The 21241-nt window shown below is 50.5% G+C and overlaps 1 long non-coding RNA gene across 1 annotated transcript; it reads left to right on the top strand.

Moving 5' to 3' along the window:
* Window positions 1-735: 735 nt before the first annotated feature.
* LOC148703208 (uncharacterized) lies at window positions 736-2613 on the top strand. Its single transcript, XR_015988035.2, has 3 exons — window positions 736-997; window positions 1523-1629; window positions 2443-2613. It is a non-coding gene; the product is annotated as an uncharacterized LOC148703208 (long non-coding RNA).
* Window positions 2614-21241: the final 18628 nt, after the last annotated feature.

Raw genomic sequence — 21241 nt, 5'->3', positions numbered from 1 at the left:
TGGCCGGAAGTGCCGATCGCCTATTTGTTGGGATGACGTGGGCGAGAGAAAATTGTTAGGCCCAGAGATAGTACAACAGACTGTTGAAAAGGTACAAGTGATCAGAGAACGACTTCGTACAGCTCAGAGTCGCCAAAAGAGTTATGCTGATAATAGAAGGAGAGAACTGGAATTTCAAATTGGAGATCATGTTTTCTTGAGAGTGTCACCCACAAAAGGTGTGATGAGATTTGGGATTCGTGGCAAATTGAGCCCTAGGTATGTTGGTCCGTTTGAGATTTTGGACAAGGTTGGGGAGGTGGCATATCGACTGGCTTTACCTCCGATTTTATCTAGTGTGCACAGTATCTTTCATGTGTCAATGTTGAAGAAATACGTTCCAGATCCGAGTCATGTGGTAGCATATGAGCCATTACATCTTCAAGAAGATTTGACCTATGAGGAGATCCCGATACGAATTGTGGACAGAAAAGATCAGGTACTACGACATCGAACTATTTCTTTTGTGAAGGTACAATGGAATAATCATACGGAAAGAGAGGCTACTTGGGAGCTCGAAGAAGAGATGAAAGTCAAGTATTCGCAGCTTTTTGAAACCTCAGGTATGTCAATTTCGAGGACGAAATTTTTTTTTGGGGGGGGGAGAATGTAAAGGCCACGTTTGAGTTGGGCCGGCCTCTAAGCAAGGGCGGCCCAACATGTGAAAAAAAAAGGGGAGGGAGTCTTCCGATTGAATGCTCTCCCTCCCCTGTTTCGGGAATTTTTTTTTCCCCTCCTCCCGAATCCACCGGAAGGAGAGATTTAGGAGGGGATCAAACCCTACTATTTTGGGCCAATCCTCTTCCAAGACCTCCTCCCTCTCTTCCTAGGGCACCAACCGAGAGATCCTTTCAAAAAAAAAAAAAAAGGGGAGAGAGAGATTTGGAGTTCTAGGCGATCCGTGAGAGGCTTGGGTTGTTCGCCGTCGGGCTTGCCGGAGAAGCTCACCGGAGATGAGGTAAGGTCCTTCTCCTCCTTCTCCTTTGTCTAAGGGCCATTGTTTCTTTGGGAATACGGCCGGTAATCCGCCGGATTGATGGAGAAACCGAGCCCCTGTGCGACTTCTTCCTCTTCCATTCCGGCCAGCCGTTGCCGGCCATGGCGCATCGCCGGCACTGCCGAGGCCGTCGGTCATGGGACGGTGCCGACCATGGGCCGCCGCCATGGAGTTTACCCTCCAATCGGGAGGAAGGAAGGAAGAAAGAGAGAGAGAGAGAGCCAACTCTCTCTTCTCTGTTAATTTATTGACGGGAAGAAGGAAGAAAGAGAGAGAGAGAGAACAATTCTTTTTTTTTGTTCTTCCTCTCTAGTTGCTCCCTTTTATTGCTTTGTTTTCTCTCTAGTTCAATATAGGGAGATCATGGACTGTTGGTTAGTCCTGGGGCGCTAGATACTAGTGGACCTTTAAGAGGATCCATAGAGAGTTTTGGGTTTTTATATATATATATCTTGGATAATTTCTAATATTGATTTGGTTCTGTAGGGGAACAATCTGTTGGACAAGAGGACGCTGAGCAGGGTTCTGCGGATCCCGATTCATAGATCGCCGTAAGGGCGGGTGTTTAGTCTGTCTGAGTTTTTCAATAAAGGGTAAGAATCCTTGTACGCCAATCCTGCATAATATAAATATTTTTATACTTATATATGTATAATATGCTACGATCTGAATTAATATGCTATGATCTAGACAAATCAAAATTGTTATATTAAACTATATTTTGATTGTGTTGGCTTGTGATTGATATTATGATGTATGCATGTGCATAACCTACACCTGTATAATTGGATTTATGGATGTGGTGCTATAGACTAACCTTGTTAATATTGGTTGCCCCGTCACGGGCTGGAAACGTGACCGGATTAGTCTATAGTTGTAAATAAAAGGGATTGATGTGTGGATGTGAAATTGATTAAATGAACATTGACTTTGGGCCGTCTCGTTATTATGGGTTTGCCCGTCACAGGCTCTAAGTGTGACACTATTGGTTTGCCCGTTACAGGCTCTAAGTGTGACAATGTTGGTTTGCCCGTTACAGGCTCTAAGTGTGACACTATTGGTTTGCCCTGTCACGGGCTGGAAACGTGACCGGGATTTGGCCCAAAGTCGGAAAGATAATTGATCCGGATCAAGTTAATATAGAATGGAAAAAAAAAATGAACACAGTAATGAATATTTATGAGTTATCCTATGCTATATCATTCTCGTGTGACTGGACTTTCATTGATGTTTGACATACAAACTTATATTGATTACTTGAGTCTTTTGATAGCCGGTTTATGATCTCATGAAGTGTGCATCGTTTTGCCGTGGTTTTCAAAATTCATATTACTATTGTGTTGGTATGAATGTGTAGGGGTTCTTACTGGGCTGTAAAGCTCACCCCCTTCTTCTTTCTCTTTCAGAGTTGCAGGATGCATACATGGATGGGTTGGGCGCAGAGAACGAGTATCAGAGTTATTAGCTAGCTAGTTAGTTTATCTTTCTTGATGATGATGAGCATTTGAAGATTTTGTAATTGAATTAATTTGATTATCTGGACATGTTCGATTCGTCTATCTAAATAAATGAATTAATTGTGGATTGTATTAGATTTTTGTTCATCTTAGGCCTTGCATGATCTTTAGGGCATTGCTCTAGGGCTCATGCGGCCGGTCGCGTACCGGACCTGGGTGCTGGGTTCGGGGCGTGACAACAACACTCTCTAATTTTGTCTAATTTCAAGTCCATAACGGGACCACTACTTGGGCACAGAGTTTTCTTTACTAATGCGAATTACTTTGGGAGGAAATGTTTGATGGGAAGAACTGAAGACTTGAGATGATCTTACTACATTAAACTATAATAAGAAAACGAGAGATGAATAAGCTAAAGGGGCTGGAAAGAGACCTTTAAGCATTGTCTTGTTGGTGGAGATGCAAGCAAGAGAAAGACGTCAAAAAAAGACATATCAGAACTTTTTAATGATGGAAGACGAGAATAAGAGTCAAGCAGATGAGATTGGAACAGCCGGTTTGTTTTTAGGCTAATGGGCCGGCCCGAGGGGCCAAGGTCCATTAAGAGTAAGCGAGCCCTGTTGCCTGCGATTTGCCCAACCACAAAGAAAACCCTCCGAAGCTCAATCACTCTTCAGCAGTTCCCTTTCTAGACCTGTGTGGGTTAGTGAAATTTAATGGCTGATCACCCTCACTGTAAAATCCAGCAACTTGCTCCTGAATACTTTTCCTTCTCCCTATACCTCTTCAAACTCCATAAGTTTCACAGGAACTTGATATAAAATGATATGTGGTCAACTGAGAGGCAAAAGTATAGTATCCAACTCCTTGTAGGAGGGATCATTTTCGAATTTGTATCATCAATCAAACAGCTGAGTGCGAAAAACCAAAAGAATCATCTAAGTAGAAGAAGTTCATGCTCGATGTATCAAGATTATCGGGCAGTAATGCCACGTTAAGGTTTTAGGCTTGGCCAAGGTGCATAAACTTTTCAAGCTTTAGTTAAACCAAAATTGTGAGAGCAAAACAGAGGAGAAGATTATTGTAAGAACAGAATCAAACCTGTTGAGATGTGATCTGTTGCTGGAAATTGGACCCGGGGGCAATCTTCGGTCGAGGGAGAGGGAGCGGCGAGTCACCACGGCGGGGCGGCGACCGGTCGGCGGGCGGCGTCCTCCGTCTGGTGTGGTCGGAGAGAAGGAGCAGCTGGTCCTCGTGGTGAGGCGGCGATCCGTCAGCTGGTGGCGTCCTCCGTCCGGGTGCCTGCACACGAACTGGTGGCCGGGTTTTCCGGCGCCGGCCCTCCGACGCTCAAGTCAGGGAGGGGGCAAATAGTGTGAAAAGAGAGATAAACAGTGTCTGTAGAGTGTATCCCTCTTCCAACCCCCTCCTGAGAGGCCAAGGCTCCCTTTTATAGGCGGGGGTCGGTTTACCTGCGATGTAACAGGGCGAAGCCGTAGTACGGCTCGACATGTCGTTCAGGTCGGCGCACGGTCAGGCGAATCATTGCACTGATGTCGGCGGTGAGGGCGTCGTACAACCCGAACTAGCACGCTACCAGGCGAATTATTGCATTGATGTCGGCGGTGAGGGCGTCGTACAACCCGAACTAGCACGTTACCAGGCGAATTATTGCATTGGTGTCGGAGGTATGGCCGAGATCAGAGACTTATCATAGTCGACTAGACTCTGCTGGGCTAATTTGCCGTGGAGAGCTGAGGGTCCGTAGATGACAGGAGCCATGCGCATTAATTGTGGAGTAAGCCGGAGATCCGCATTTATTGTGGAGTAAGCCGGAGATCCGCATTTATTGTGGAGTAAGCCGGAGATCCGCATTTATTGTGGAGTGAGCCGGAGGGTTATAGCGGCCATGCGCAATAAATGCCAGAGGGGCATCAGGATATGGTCCTCGGCCGGACCTCAGAGGTGCACGGCCGTAGCAGGTGGTTGACAAGAGTAGACCTCGAACATCGGGGTTTTTCTCAGATCGGAGGTCTCGAGGTCGGTCGTCTTGAGGTCGGGCGTTCCGAGGTCGGACGCCGACTTCGGCCGTCCAGGGTCGGAGGTTGTGCAGCTTCTTAGGGGCATTTGCGTCATTTGGGGAAAAAATCTTATTCCCCCCAACACTACCCCCCGACTTCCGAGTTCGAGCGGCTTGTGGGCTCGGACGTAGGAAGTAAAGTCCATTATTAAAGTTAGGGGGGCGCATCTCGTCCGCGCCCTTGCGCTTCTCGGAGTTTTTATGGCGAAACCTGCGCCCTTTGGCGCCCTGAGGTTGCTTTATTCAGCGAGCTTATGATGAAGCTCGTATCGTTACGCTTCTTGAAGCGGGGGTGGCGTCTCTTGAATCGCCAAGATTGCTTTGCGGCGGATTAATGATGGGGGTCCTCGAGCTCGTCGAGGCGGTGTCTCGATCCCGTAATCGAGACCCCTTGCTCATCAATGAGTGTGCCATTACAGGGTCTAAAGCGGACACGCGGCACGACCTAAGGTCGGACGCTTCCGATTTCGTGTTACTGGATCATAATTCCGGGGAGGTGGAGGCCACATCGGGGCTCCACGTGTCCCAGATCTTATTAAATGAGGGGAGCGGGGGCGGCGCCCGCTCGTTCCTCAAGACGATTTGATTCTACGGACCCATGATGAGGCCCCGAGATCCGATGGGACAACGCTTCGATTTTGTACCCGATTTATTAATTCGGAGTGGATACGGTGCCTCGGCTTCCGAGGTCGACACGTGGCGCAACCCGGTCGGGGGATGGGGACCGACCCTGTTGATCTGGGCCGTCAGGGGGGTCTATATAAACCCCATGAATCTGCCCTAAAGGTCTTATTTGGCTGCCTCTCATTTTCGTTGTCTTCCTCCCTTGCTTTCTTCCTCAACCGAACTTCGTCGTTGGTGCCCGGAGCGATTTCCGGCGATGTCCAGTAGGTCCCTACCTTGTGATTGCTAGGGTTCCTCTTTCCTTCTTCTCCCCAGTTTTCATCCTCTGCTTTTAATTTTTATTTCGCTCTTCTGTGGGAATGGGTTTGGGTCCCGAGGAAGTAGGGTCGAGCCTGTCGGGGGAGGAGTTGGAGTTGATCCGCTCCCGGTTCTTCTTCCAGCCCGGGTTTCGCCTTGAAACTGCGGGGCCGGGAGACAGGGTGACGCAGCCGCCCCCAGGTCGGATCGCGGTCTACCGCGAGACGCTCTGGGCTGGCCTGCGTTTTCCTGTTCACGAGTTTGTGAGCAACCTGCTGGCTGAGTACCAGCTCGTCCCGGCGCAGTTGGCTCCGAACTCGTGGAGGACCATAATCGGGTTCTTGTCCCTGTGCCTCGGGCATGGGATTCCGATCTCGGTAGGCCTTTTCCGCCGGTGTTTTCTGTTAAAGAAGAACCCGGCGGACGCAGGGTGGCTATACTTCGCCTTTCGGGGCGGTATGTCACTCTTTCAGGGCGCCCCTTCCTCGATTCATGAGTGGAAGGGGAAGTTTTTCTTCCGGGCGTCCGAGGCGCCTTGGGGGTTTGACCCGACATGGGGGCACCCTCGGTTGAAGGCCCTCAACAAGCTCTCCGAGCCCTCAAGGAGGGAGCTGAGGACCCTGGACTCTGTGCGAGCCCTCGGGAGGGGCAACGACCTGACCGAGCTCCTGCGGGAGGACGCCCTAGCAAGCGTGGGTCTGAGCTCGGCGCGCCCCGAGGGTAAGGGTGGTTACGTTACTTTCTTTCCTCGTTCTTTGTTTTTATTGCCACTGGCCTAACACTTAACGAAATTTTTGATTTCAGATATTCCCCATATGCCGACCAGCAACACATCACTTTTTTTCTCGCCTGAGAAGGCGAGAGGCCGAGGCCGGGGGAGCCGTGCCCCAGCCTCAGAAGAGGGCGAGGACGGACGGCGCTTCTTCGTCGGCCGGGACGAGTGGCCCCGAGGCGGGGGCCTCCACAGCTGTCCCGAGGCGGGCGCGGGTCGCCATTGTGGCGGGTCCATCGGCGGCCCCTCCTTGTCCCGCCCCAATTGCCCAGCGGGAGGGGCCGTCTGCGATCCGGCTGCAGCGCCCGGGGCCCGAGCCGACTCGGGGCCCCGAAGCGAGCGGCTCCGGGACCTCGGGCTCGGGCATGCCGGGCCCTTCCCGGGTCTTCCGGGAGGAGTCAGCCGAGCCGGGCTCCCCTATTCCCGAGGGGAGCTCGGCCATCTATGATGCCGAGGTCGCACGCTCCGTATTGCGGCGCGCGATGCTTCCAGCGGACCGGGCCGAGTTCCGGAACATTTCGCTGGAGGAGGTCGTTGACAGTGCTTACTGCAACACCGTCCGGGTAAGCTTCCTTCTTAATTTCCTTGAGTTACTAGCGAACTTATGTGCTTTCCAACTCATAATAGCTTCGTTTCTTTCTTTTCAGCATAGTCACGAGCTCGACACCTTGGCGTTCATCGCCCATGGCTGTCGGGAAGAAGTCCGACAGCTCGGCCAGCAGCTGGAGCCGGCCAAGAAAAGAGTCGCCGAGCTGGAGGCGGCGTTGGCCGGGGCCGAGACTCAAAGGGCGGCCACCGAGGCCGAGCGTCTTGCTATGGCGGGGGCGCTTGAAGAGGAAAGGGCTGCTCACGCCCTGACCAGGTCGGCCATGCGCGGTACGGAGGCGCGCTTGGGGGAGGTCCAGGCCGAGGTCGCGGCCCTCAAATATGAGGACGGGGTTTCCCGCCTCCGAATCGAGCAGCTTGAGGCCCGAGAGAGGAGGGCACTCGAGCGAGCTGAACATGCCGTGGAACTCTTCAAGGAGTCGCAAGAGTTCCGCGACATGTTGGAGGAGGAGACGGTGGACGGGTTCCTCCGGGGCTTCGAGAACTTCCGGCTGCAGATGCGCCGGTACTGCCCTCAGTACGACCTTTCGACGGTCCGTCCGAGGGAGGACCTGGGCTGGGGGTCCGACACAGAAGGCCTTCCTACCATTTTGACATCCGAGGCGGGAATATACGAACAAGACCCCGCCGAGCCTTCGACGGGGGTGGCCGAGGCGGACGGCGTCACGGAGGCGGCTCCGGCGGCCGGGACGGACGCCGTCCCGGAGGCGGTACCTGAGGCCCCTGCCCCCGACCCCGAGCCTGTGCCGGCTGAAGATCCCGAGATCATCAACGTGCCAGACGACCCCCCGGACGTTGCTCCCGCCGCTTAGGACTTAGCGTATTTTTTTTCTTTTTTCATTGTATCCGGGGTCGGCTTTTAAATGGTCGACCTCCAATTTTGTAATCGGCCTTCCGGCCTTTTGTCAATGAAAAAATACTTTTGTCATTCTGTGCTCGTTCCACCCTTTCTTGTCGTGAATGTGGCTAGAGCCTTAGCTAATCGCCTCGACGACCTCTGACTCCGTATTTTGATTTTTGGGCTGTTTAACGAAGGTGCCCCTTCTTTCTGAGTTGTGCCTTGGCCTTCTCGGATTTCAGTCATTCCGACCAGAGGGGGCCCCGAGCTTGGGTTTCTAGCAAATTTCTCTAAGTCCCATAACTCGGATCTTTGAATCGCGAAAGTCGTCGCGTTCGGCCTTCGGAGAAATCCCAAGGCATTGAGGTCGGGCCTTAGCCCTTCAAATAAGACCGGACTAGGTCTATGCATGCTGCTATTCGGGGAGTTTGGTCGGGTTTCCGAACTCAACTCCGAACCTCTCGTAGGGAGCGCGGGCTAATAAACAAGTTATTGCCGAATGTTTTCATAGTTATCGTTCTCGGACTCTGCCGAGGTTTCGGTAAGCAAGGCTGGGATTTCCAAAGGTTGCCTTGGTCTTTGTGTTTGGCTGGTATACTCGCGGCCGGGACCACTTTCTCAGCTAAACATCGGAGTTTACGTAGGGGAACCGAGTTGGACCCTAATCTGTGGAGACTTTGTACAAATTGTGGAGACTTGGCGGACGGAGCACGCATAATGTAGTTAGGAGGTCAGCCTTAAGCCGACCTATCGGAGAAGCCCGGCTTTGGGGCGAGATAAGACTCCAACATTGGATGAGATTCCGTTCAGCAGTACGTAGATAAAATTTGACAAGGAGGGCGTCTAGTTAGATGTACCTCTTGCATTCTCGGAGTTATGCTTCGCATGGTGGAGTAGGTTGCCTCCCTTCCTCGTCGACCTCCGGAGTCATTTTTGACTTTAGGGGGGGGCTCGGGCTTCTCACGGACCCAACGGCGCCCGCCGAGGCTGAGAGGATTTGGGGAGGCTTTATTGGTTTGCAGCTCTTTGCGAGGTCAAGGGAGCTTGAGACCCTATGATCGGACCTCGGGGCGTCCCAACCTTGGTCGAGAGATCTTGCGTCAGGTCAGCAGGTCTGTGGACGCTTTGCTGACCCGTAGTGCCTCCCGAGGTCGAAGGAGTTTGGGACTCTACGGTCGGCCCTCGGGGCATCCCGACCTTAGTCGAGGGATCTTTCGTCAGGTCGGCGGGTCTGGGCACGCTCTACCGACCTGCGACGCTTTCCGAGGTCGAGGGAGTCTGTTTCTCTACGGTCGACCCTCGGGGCATCCCGACCTTAGTCGGGGGATCGCTCGCTTCGGGAATCGGGGATCGTCGACCGCTCCCGGGGGTCCACTTCGTGGCGCCTCGGGTGGAGCCACCCTTTCCACCCCTCACGGCTTCTTTCCGAGGTCGAGGGAGTCTGGTTCTCTACGGTCGACCCTCGGGGCATCCCGGCCTTAGTCGAGGGAACGCTCGCTTCGGGGATCGGGGATCGTCGACCGCTCCCGGGGGTCCACTTTGTGGCGCCCCGGGTGGAACCACCCTTTCCACCCCTCACGGCTTCTTCCCGAGGTCGAGGGAGTCTGGTTCTCTACGGTCGACCCTCGGGGCATTCCGACCTTAGTCGAGGGAAAGTATCGTCCGCTTCGGGGATCGGAGATCGTCGACCGCTCCCGGGGGTCCACTTTGTGGCGCCCCGGGTGGAGCCACCCTTTCCACCCCTCACGGCTTCTTCCCGAGGTCGAGGGAGTCTGGTTCTCTACGGTCGACCCTCGGGGCATCCCGACCTTAGTCGAGGAAAAGTATTGTCTGCTTCGGAGATCGGGGATCGTCGACCGCTCCCGGGGGTCCACTTCGTGGCGCCCCGGGTGGAGCCACCCTTTCCACCCCTCGCGGCTTCTTCCCGAGGTCGAGGGAGTCTGGTTCTCTACGGTCGACCCTCGGGGCATCCCGACCTTAGTCGAGGGATTCTTGCGTCAAGCCGATGTTTCATCGTCCTGCGATGCTTCTCGAGATCGAGGGAGTTTGGGACTCTACGGTCGAGCCTCGAGGTATCTCGATTTTGGCCGGAGAATCTGAGGATCACAGACGACCCAACGTTAGAAGAGAGTTACAGCCACCAAGATGAGAGAATTATTTGCAAAAAAGGAACTGAGTCCATTGTCCTGATTGTTTTGAACCCCTAGGGATTTCACTGGTAGTACATTCGTAGATTCTCGGAGTTCCAGCTTCGCGGGATCAGGGTCCCCTCTAGGGACTTCAATTTGTACGCCCCCGGTCGTTGCACCCGGGCGATCTGATACGGCCCTTCCCAATTTGGGGCGAGCTTTCCTTGCTCGGTCGGTCGAGAAGCCTCGGCTCTCCTGAGGACGAGGTCCCCCACTTTGAAGAGCTTGGGCTTGACTCTGAAGTTGTAGTATTGGGCTGTTCGCTGTTGGTACCTCGCCATGCGGACCCGGGCGAATTCTCTTGTCTCTTCGACGAGGTCCAAGTTACTCCTGAGCTGGGAAGAATTGGTGTCGGGGTCGTAATACTCCACCCTTGGAGAAGGCAGGCCGATCTCCAACGGGATGACGGCCTCAGTGCCGTATGCTAGGTTGAAGGGGGTCTCTTCCGTGGGCAGTCGGAACGTGGTCCGATATGCTCAAAGGACATTGTACAAGTCCTCGACCCACTGTCCTTTGGACCGATCAAGCCTAGCCTTGAGTCCCTGCAAAATAGTGCGGTTAGTCACCTCAGTTTCTCCGTTTGTCTGGGGGTGAGCGACCGAGGTGAAGCGGTGATCAATGCCGAGCTCAGAGCAAAATTTCCTGAAATGAACATTGTCAAATTGTTGACCATTGTCAGATATAAGGATACGGGGGAGTCCGAATCTGCAGATTATGGACTTCCACACGAAGTCCCGCATCTTTTGCTCGGTGATCCGGGCGACGGGTTCGGCCTCGACCCATTTGGTGAAGTAGTCGATGGAGACGACCAGGAACTTTCTCTGTCCGGTGGCCAGGGGAAAGGGCCCCAGGATGTCGATCCCCCATTGGGCAAACGGCCAGGGGGCGATGATGGAGGTCAGCAAAGCTGAAGGGCGGCGCTGAATATTGGCGTTTCGTTGGCACCGATCGCACTTCCAGACGAAATCCGTTGCATCCTTCTGGAGTGTGGGCCAATAATATCCTTGTCGCAGGACCTTATGGGCTAATGCCCGACCCCCCAGGTGATTTCCGCAGATCCCTTCATAGACCTCTCGGAGGGCATAGTCCGCCTCGGAGGGGCGGAGGCATCTGAGAAGGGGAGAAGTAAATGATCGCCGATAGAGTCTATTCTCGTATAAGACATACCGGGGGGCCTGGCGCTTGATTCGGCGAGCCTCCGTCTCGTCGTGAGGTAGGGTTCCGTCCTGAAGGTAGCAGACGAGCCCATCGATCCAGCTTGGCTCGGAGTCGATGCACATGGTGGGCTCGGGTTCCTCCGTGCTGGAGATCCGAAGATACTCGAGCGCTGTTCCCTTGGGAAGCTCGCTCATGCGGGAGGTTGCCAATTTGGATAGCTGGTCTGCCCTGAGGTTCTCCGCTCTGGGAATGTACTGAATATTGAAAGAATTCAGGACAGATATGAGCTCCCGCACCTTTTGGAGATACTTTTGCATGGATGGCTCTTTAGCTCCGAAATCTCCTTGGATCTGGTTCACTACCAGCTGGGAGTCGCTGAAGGCCGTCAGGTCTTCCACTTTTAGTTCTTTCGCCAGCTTGAGCCCGGCGATGAGAGCCTCATACTCGGCCTCATTGTTCGAGGCCGGGAATTCGAGGCGCAAAGCTTGCTCGGCCACCACTCCGTCTGGACTGGTGAGGATAAGTCCGGCCCCGCTGCCCCCCGAGGTCGAAGACCCGTCCGAGTGCAGGACCCATGGCTGCCTCGGGGCCTCCTCCACGGATTCGGGTGGCCGCTCGGGGTCGTCCGGAAGGGTGCACTCCACGATGAAGTCGGCGAGTATCTGAGCTTTGATAGCCGGCCTGGGCCGATATTCGAGGTCGAATTCCCCGAGCTCGACCGCCCATTTGGCGATCCTCCCCGCACGATCCGACCTCTGCAATATTTGCTTCATAGGCTGGTCGGTCAATATAGCTATCGTGTGGGCTTGGAAGTAAGGCCTGAGTCTCCGAGCCGAGATGATGAGAGCGAAGATGGTCTTCTCAAGTTTAGAATATCGGGTCTCAGCATCCCTGAGAACCCGGCTGGTGTAATAGACCGGCTTTTGGAGCTTGTCCTCTTCCCGGACGAGGATTGAGCTCACTGCAGCTGGGGAGACGGCCAAATATAAGTAAAGGATCTCGCCTTTCTGGGGCTTGGTGAGTAGTGGGGGAGAGGCCAGAAGGCTCCGAAGCTCTTCAAAGGCCTGCTGGCATTCTTCTGTCCACCGGAAGTCTTTCGGCCGTTTGAGGCTCTTGAAGAAGGGGAGGCAGCGCTCGGCTGACCGAGAGACAAACCTTCCCAGGGCGGCAACCCGCCCCGCGAGCCGTTGCACCTCCTTAACTGTCTTTGGAGGCGACATCTCTTGCAGTGCCCGGATTTTCTCCGGGTTGGCTTCAATTCCGCGCTGGGTCATTATGAAACCCAGGAACTTGCCCGAGGTGACCCCGAACGCGCACTTCGCCGGGTTAAGCTTCATTTGGTATCTCCTGAGCTTGGCGAATGTCTCGTTGAGATCGGCTATGTGGTGTTCCGCCGCTCGGCTCTTCACCAGCATGTCATCCACATAGACTTCCATGTTCCGGCCGATCTGGTCTTTAAAAATTTGGCTGACCAGTCTCTGATAGGTGGCCCCAGCGTTTTTCAGGCCAAAGGGCATCACCTTGTAGCAGTAGGTGCCCTTGTCGGTGATGAAGGCCGTCTTTTCCTCGTCTTCTGGCGCCATTCGAATTTGATTGTATCCTGAAAAGGCGTCCATAAAAGTTAGCAGCTGGTGTCTTGAAGTGGAGTCGACGAGCTGGTCGATGCTCGGGAGGGGGAAGCTGTCTTTCGGGCAGGCCTTGTTTAGGTCGGTGTAGTCCACGCACATACGCCACTTCCCGTTGGCCTTCTTTACGAGGACTACGTTGGCGAGCCAATCCGGGTAGGAGACCTCCCGGATGAAGCCGGCCCCGAGGAGTTTGTCCACCTCCTCAGCCGCAGCTCGTTGTCGTTCCGGGGCGGAGCCTCTTTTCTTCTGCTTTACAGGCCTACTGGTTGGCCTCACCTGGAGTCGGTGGACCATGACCTCAGGGTCAATTCCTGGCACGTCCGCGGGTGACCAGGCGAAGACGTCAGCGTTGTCCCGCAGGAAGCTGACGAGGCGATCCCTCTCGTAGGCACCGAGGCCGGAGCCGACCTGCACGGTTAGCTCGGGAAAATTTTCTTGTAGTGGGATTTGAATAAGGAGCTCACCGGGCTCTACTTGCTTCTTCCAGAGGGTGTCCCTCGCATCGAGGGTTTCTATGGGCAGCGAAGGGCCCATCGGGTGGTCCGGCGCCTCGGTCGGCTGCTTTGCTGTGTGGGCTGCCATGTAGCATTGCTTGGCGATCAGCTGATCTCCGCGGACCTCGCCTACTCCTTGGCCGGTGGGGAACCGCACGAGCAAATGGCGAGTTGAAACCACGGCTCGAAGGGCGTTTAGCCCAGGGCGCCCAAGGATGGCGTTATAGACCGAGGGCAGACGGACCACCAGGAAGTCCATCCTCACGGTGCTCTCCCGGGGGGCGAGGCCGACTGTGACAAGGAAGCTAGCCTCACCTTCAACCGGGACTGCATCTCCGGTAAACCCAACCAACGGGGCATTGACTCTCCGAAAATACCCTTCTGTCACTCCCATTTTTTGGTAGGCATGATAATACAAAATGTTGACTGAGCTTCCATTGTCAACTAGGACACGCTTTACATCAAACCTGTTTACAATCATAGAGATGACCACAGCGTCATCATGAGGGGTTTCGACCCCTTCTAAGTCCTCGTCCGAGAACGAGATGACTTCATCAGTACGTGGGCGCTTCGGGGGTGCTCCCTGGGCGGCTGTTCCTGTCGAGGCCCGCCCAATCATGTTGATGGTACCGGCGATGGGCCTGTTGTCGCCCGAATTTTCGGTTGGTGCGACATTCTCCGCAGGCCTCCTTTCCTCATGTCGGTTCCTCACGAACCGGTTGAGTACTCCCCGTCGGATGAGCGCTTCTATCTCGTCCCGGAGTTGGAAGCAGTCCTCCGTGTCGTGCCCGCGATCCCGGTGGAAGCGGCAATACTTCCTGGGATTTCGGGGGAATCCCGTGTCTCGCATGGGGGGCGGGGGTCGGAAGAAGTCCCGACCCTCGATTTCCATCAGGATTTCAGCCCGGGGAGCGTTGACGGATGTATAGTTCTCGTACTTCCCCGGGTACGTCCGAGGCCGTGGTGGGGACCTCGGTCGAGGAGGGGTCCTCTGCTGAGGTCGCCTCTGCTGTCGGGGCGGACTTCTCAGTCTGGGGAGACTCTTCTCTCGGCGGGGAGACCGGCTCCTTTGCCGGCCGCGCTCCTCGCGGCGCTTCTTCCGCTTCTTCGAGGCGGGCTCGATTGCTTCCCGCCTGGAGGCGACTGCCTCCTCGGCCTTGGCATACTTCCGGGCTCGGGCCAACATTTCGGTGAAGTCGGCCGGGAAGCTCTTCTCTATGGAGAAGAGGAATCGGTAGGAGCGAACCCCAGTCTTCAGAGCCGACATGGCTATCGACTGGTCTAGCTCGCGAACCTCCCACGTAGCGGCGGTGAAGCGATCCAGGTACTCCTTGAGGGACTCCCCCTCTTTCTGTTTGATGTCGAGGAGGGAGTCTGACGTCCGTCGCTGGCGCCGGCTGGCAGCGAAGTTGGTAGCGAACTGCCTGCCGAGTTGCTCAAAAGAGGACACCGTATTCGGCTTCAGTCCCGAAAACCAAAGCCGAGCGGTCCCTCGGAGGGTTGCTGGGAAGGCCTTGCAGAGTATGGCCTCCGAGGACCCTTGTAGGGCCATGAGGGCCCGATAGCTCTCCAGGTGGTCGAGAGGGTCAGTCGTCCCGCTGTAGGGTTCCACTTGAGGCTTTTTGAACCTCGCGGGAACCGGCTCATCCTCGATCTAGAGGGAAAAGGGGGACTTGGTAGTGAACTCAAAGTCTCCCTCTTGTCTTGCCTTCTTGCTGTGGAGCGCCGCAATCTGGCGCTCCAGATACTCAACTTTCCGGTCGAGCTCCCCCATCCGTGGGATTGTCGCTGTGGTTTGCGCCGGCTCATGGTGGTCTGGGGCTGACTCTGCCTCAGAAAGTTGGGGCCTCCGGTCGAAACCTTCTCCCGGTAACTCCCTCCAGGGAGAAGCTCGTTCTCCGTTGTTGGCTCTGGAGGAGCCATACAAGTTTTGGCTTGGGAAAACCGGGCCGTTGGGGAGACACTCCGGCGGGGCCTGGGCCCGTGGGGGGAGCGTAGGTAAGGCTTCCTCGCGCCGCAGACCCTGAACGGCGGCGGCCAGGGCCTGGACTTGCTATACCAGGGCGTCGAACTGTTCCGACTGGATCTGAGGAGCTGGGTCAGCCGGAGTTGGAGAATTCTGGACAGAGTGTCCAGGGCTTTGCGGGGGACGCCGGAAGATGTTAGAGGCTCCCTTACTTCTCAACTTCATGACTGCTACTCGGGCCCTTCCTCTAGCGCCAACTGTTGCTGGAAATTGGACCCGGGGGCAATCTTCGGTCGAGGGAGAGGGAGCGGCGAGTCACCACGGCGGGGCGGCGACCGGTCGGCGGGCGGCGTCCTCCGTCTGGTGTGGTCGGAGAGAAGGAGCAGCTGGTCCTCGTGGTGAGGCGGCGATCCGTCAGCTGGTGGCGTCCTCCGTCCGGGTGCCTGCACACGAACCGGTGGCCGGGTTTTCCGGCGCCGGCCCTCCGACGCTCAAGTCAGGGAGGGGGCAAATAGTGTGAAAAGAGAGATAAACAGTGTCTGTAGAGTGTATCCCTCTTCCAACCCCCTCCTGAGAGGCCAAGGCTCCCTTTTATAGGCGGGGGTCGGTTTACCTGCGATGTAACAGTGCGAAGTCGTAGTACGGCTCGGCATGTCGTTCAGGTCGGCGCACGGTCAGGCGAATCATTGCACTGATGTCGGCGGTGAGGACGTCGTACAACCCGAACTAGCACGCTACCAGGCGAATTATTGCATTGATGTCGGCGGTGAGGGCGTCGTACAACCCGAACTAGCACGCTACCAGGCGAATTATTGCATTGGTGTCGGAGGTATGGCCGAGATCAGAGACTTATCATAGTCGACTAGACTCTGCTGGGCTAATTTGCCGTGGAGAGCTGAGGGTCCGTAGATGACAGGAGCCATGCGCATTAATTATGGAGTAAGCCGGAGATCCGCATTTATTGTGGAGTAAGCCGGAGATCCGCATTTATTGTGGAGTAAGCCGGAGATCCGCATTTATTGTGGAGTGAGCCGGAGGGTTATAGCGGCCATGCGCAATAAATGCCAGAGGGGCGTCAGGATATGGTCCTCGGCCGGACCTCAGAGGTGCACGGCCGTAGCAGGTGGTTGACAAGAGTAGACCTCAAACATCGGGGTTTTTCTCAGATCGGAGGTCTCGAGGTCGGTCGTCTTGAGGTCGGGCGTTCCGAGGTCGGACGCCGACTTCGGCCGTCCAGGGTCGAAGGTTGTGCAGCTTCTTAGGGGCATTTGCGTCATTTGGGGAAAAAATCTTATTCCCCCCAACATGATCCATCATCTGCGCCATGTTTTATGGACCAACTAATGAGTGAGATGGAGTTAAATCCAGAAATGTGGGGTGTCTCTTTGTCCAAACTGTGCGAAAAAAATTAGAATTAATTTGGGTATACTCTCTATCTAATCCTCAAAAAGAACTAGCCTTCTCTCCATCAATTATTCTACTGCAATGATACTGCATAAATTTCAAAAAAGAGGACCATCAAAAAAATTACTATACATGCAAGCCTGGTTTCGAGATGTGTCACATGCCATCTTAAGTTTATGATTTATGAAACGGAAGCTGATTGCAGTGGTATCCATTAGCCAGCAAAAAGGGAAATACTTCTGAATTCTTGTACACAATTTGATAGCCTTCATTATTTTCTTCATCGATTTTCATTAAAACAATAGGGTACAGTAGGTAAAATGAGTTCATATGGAAAAACATATCAAGCTTGTTGGCACTTTGTTTTCTTTCTATAGTTCATGATATTCTCTGTTTCGGCTCGTATCATTCGATCAGCATTCACCATGTTTGTTCTATGTCCCCAGCCATGAAGATACATTACTAATCTACTAAGTTATATGCATTATGATTTGGCAAAAACCGCAAGATATTTGCAAAACTATATCCAAATATTACATGATAACTCATCTTAAGTTAATCAGTGGACATAGCATTTAGAACACCTTCACTTCATCTACTTCAGACTACTTGGGACGTATGCAACACGGTCGTTAATGCATCAGTAATAGCTATATCACTAACAGCATATGATACACTAGCCTTTGTTCCACACTACAGGATCAGCTTTGCAGAATGGTTATCAACATCGCTTCTTATTTAGCAAGAAGTCCTCAGAAAAAGTGACATGGAAATTCTCTCAATTCCTTCTCACTACTGCCATCCAAATCTTTTGCAACAAAGCTCTCCGTATGAACCCCTTTCTTTGAGTAAACATGATCTAACTTCAGAATCTTTGGATATCGCGCATTAACTTCTAAGTTACAGAACCGCCAAGCTAGAGGCAAATCATAGATGGCCATGTGAGGACACACGCCCGGCTTAAACAAAAAGAGTATGTGAGAATCCGTATTGGCGTGTGTTTAGTGCTACATCGGTTATTCGCTTGGTAAATCTTAGATACTTATATAGAACAAGAAACTCAAATAATACAAGCCAAATGCAAGGGAATGACTCATTAAGCTAGCTATTGATGCCTTTGGGTTTTAGGTGCTTATTCTCGGGCATTCTGAGATTTGGAGATCGGCCTTTTTCTTATCGAGTGAGGGATATATCTGGCCAATAGATTTTTGGATATCATGCATTAAAGCCTAACACATAAAAATCTTGCTGCATGCAAGCAACCTACTACGAAGTCACAAATCATTACCTAATTCAGCTACTTGTACATTAGCAAATGGTATATACCATGCTGGCCATGCAGTACATGCACATCACACTATATATGCCCTGATACTCCTGCATGTCACTCCGTGCTGATTTGTATCAGGCCTCACTGTTTCATGATGGTCTGCGCTGCTACAGGCAAATGGATGCGAGGCCTTGAAAGCCTCATTAACATCCATTGTCCAACTGAGCTTCTTTCGGGCTTCTTTCAAAAGTAGAGTTTTTTTATTATTGTTATTATTATTATTATTATTATTATTGAGGGTGGATTTTTGGATTGGACACCTGAAGGATGCAATCCCATCGAAATGCAGATGGAATTATTGTTGCGCTGAAGAGGGACAAAAGACGTAGATTAATGTCGAAAATATGGTGAACTTGTTGAAGAATAATGTTTGGACTTTAAAAAGAGAGTTTTGTTAACAATTGTATATAAATGAAGGTGTCATACAATGAAAGGCAACTGAAGAACAAAGCAAGCATAATGATGCTAGGGAGAATAACCTAGATATGTGGTTAAATCATAAACCAGGAAGACGAAACGAGTAGTTTAGAAGGCTCAAGAGTTACATCACAAAGAATAAATAACTTATTCTCTCAAGAAAAGCATAAACCATCTATAAATCATATGTATGTACGTATATTCACATAGATACATGCATGCATATGTACATATGTGTGTATATATATATATGTGTGTGTGTGTGTGTGTACATGTACTGTAAAAACGTGAAGAGTTCACCTTCCATTTAAACCAATTTAGAAAAAAAAAAAGAAACAAAAAACTTTAATCACAGGACAGTTACATGCTACTCACCTTGAATTTTCTCTAGCCCATCTCAATAGTTTTGCCATCCCAGACTTCCCAGTCACACTAATCACTTCATTAGTTCATTGAATACCAAAATCTTCAAACACCAAAAGTAGCAATCCAAAATCCAATAGAAAAATCCTCACAGGCAAAGCAAGGCCACACTATACAAGCTATAAACTATGTTCCCTATTCGTTTTCCTAGTGTTTTCCCTTTACTCTGCAGCAATCCTTCTCCTTCCTCATCACGGACACCAACATTTCCAGATGAAGAAAAAAAGAAAGGACGTCGTGGATCCGAGCCTTTGGGGAGTCCATATGAAGCTTCCACCGTCACTTTGTTGCAAGCAGAGATGTTTTTCTTTTCATACCTATGGGTTAACAGTCGCGTTATGCTGATGTTTGTATTTCCCCAGCGGACCTTAAGTTTATTATAGTAGATCTGATATATTCTTGGAAAGAATCGAAATATTATTGCAAATCGTTAGCTTTATTTCATGACTGAACTATTGGTCATTCTATCGGCACTTTTAGTAGTCAATGTTCCAATACCATGCAAACAAGGAGAGAAGAAATTATTATAGTCTCCAGGGAGGAATGGTGGAATTTTAGGTGAATAAATTAGAATCCTGGTTTCCCAAGTCAGTGCCCGTAACTCTCCATAATGAGGAGAATGAGGTGTTTATTGGAAAAGAATCAGTCATAATGTAGGTGTTAATTTGCAAATGAGGAAAGTGAAGGTCCTCATTTGCAAATGAAGGATGATAGTTAGGGCTGAAAATGGGTTTCCAACTACTCAACCACTGGAACAGTATTGGATATCATGCATCATGATTGTTCATTATACTTGTATGGAGCATATTCCAGTCATTAAATGGAATCATTTGAAGTATGTATATTTTATATTCTAATAATCAATTCTTTTCTTAAAAATCAATATCTTTTTATAAAATATAAAATATAAATATAATCCATTTTATTCTTTATAATATTGTTAGAGCTTTAATTTGTGATCTAAAATATTTAAAAAATATCAATAAAATCTATATATTGCTATATCTATATATATTTTTTCTTACAAGCTCTCTTAAAATAAATTATTTATGAATATTTTTATTTATGCTACAAGTGGAGAGTACAAGCAGTATTTGATATAGATAATCTATTAATATTTTTATATTATAAACTCTTTTAATACAAACCTAGTCGGAATGGTGACTACAATCCTTAGCCAAGTCAACTCCGTTACCATTTTTTGTGATTATATCATTTATGTAAATGGCATTAATGTTTTATATCCGAACAAATCCAACTTGTATTTGTATTGAGATTTAAAAAAGTATGTATGTAACTAATATCCAACTTCTGTCAGTATCTATGTAAAATAAATATGAATATACTTAATGCTCGTTTTGTGTCGGTATACATTTAGAACAAATATGTATATTAATTTTTGTATTTATCTAATATCTATGCACCATTTGTATTTGCTGAAAAAATATAAATACAAATATAGATATGTCAATATATGATCTGTTTTTAGCCCTAATTATGGTTGGTGTCATTTAGAAAAAGAAATTGTTTGCAGTAGATTGAGCCGAGCTAGGTCAAGTTTGTTTGTGATTAATTAGGGCTGGGTGGTTATATTAACCATTTCACTCACTCTTGTTCGTTTAAATGAGCCGAAATGGCTTCTGAGGGTTTTCTAAGGCGGCAATCCAACACTTGTGGTGCTGCTGTTAGCGAGTTCGGTCAATTGACATGGGAGTCTTGCTGCTTTCTTTCTGTATGTATTGGTATTTAATACTTTTTATAGGCCAGTGCTTTGCCTTATTACAAGGTGAGCGGCGATAATCTTCTGCAAGATCTTAGAAGGATCTATTATGAGCACCTCCTAGCCAATTATGATATCTTAGATTGATGCCTTAGAAAAGCTAATAATATGCCCTCAAGCAGACGAGGAATTTTCAATTTAAGAAACTAAAGCTCCTAATTAAGGGGCAAAGGTTTTACACTCTAAATTCAGATAACAAGGAAGCCTAGTTAACACCCACCATTATCTTTCAACAAAACATTCATGATCACTTCAAATTTTAAGACCACTAGGCCTCATTGATATGGCAACGTTGAGATTGGATGTCTCTTGTAATCTATATTTAATCTCAGATCACTATTTTAGATGTCTATCTGAAGCATATATAGTAGGCTCAATCAATTTATGTGGTGCCAATTGTTGTGTCAATCATGCTCTTAATTGTCTACATTCGAAGTTGGCATGTATATTGATCCGTCCTGAAGTGTCTCAACTAGTCTCAACTTATTCTTCCTTTTTCTTCTGAAATAAATGAAAGGAGAAAATCCCCAACCCAATCTCAGATGGTCCTAGACTCCCCCGTTTTCTCAAAATAGGACAAAATAAAATAATAACAGCAGTCTCAACTATCATTGTGAACTTACAATTGTATGATTCATTTCAATGGATCCTTCATGAAAATCCTCAGAAATTATGGCTCGAACCACTTGATGATTAGAGTTTGCAATGTGGAAATTAAGGTCATCAAACCATCAATATATAT

This window comes from Phoenix dactylifera, chromosome 6 (assembly GCF_051530095.1).
Source record: "Phoenix dactylifera cultivar Ajwa chromosome 6, Ajwa_hap1_PhDact_Kaust_v1.1, whole genome shotgun sequence".
Taxonomy (NCBI): domain Eukaryota; kingdom Viridiplantae; phylum Streptophyta; class Magnoliopsida; order Arecales; family Arecaceae; genus Phoenix; species Phoenix dactylifera.
Note: the sequence above shows the minus strand (reverse complement) of the source record. Positions and strands in the feature narration are given on the sequence as shown.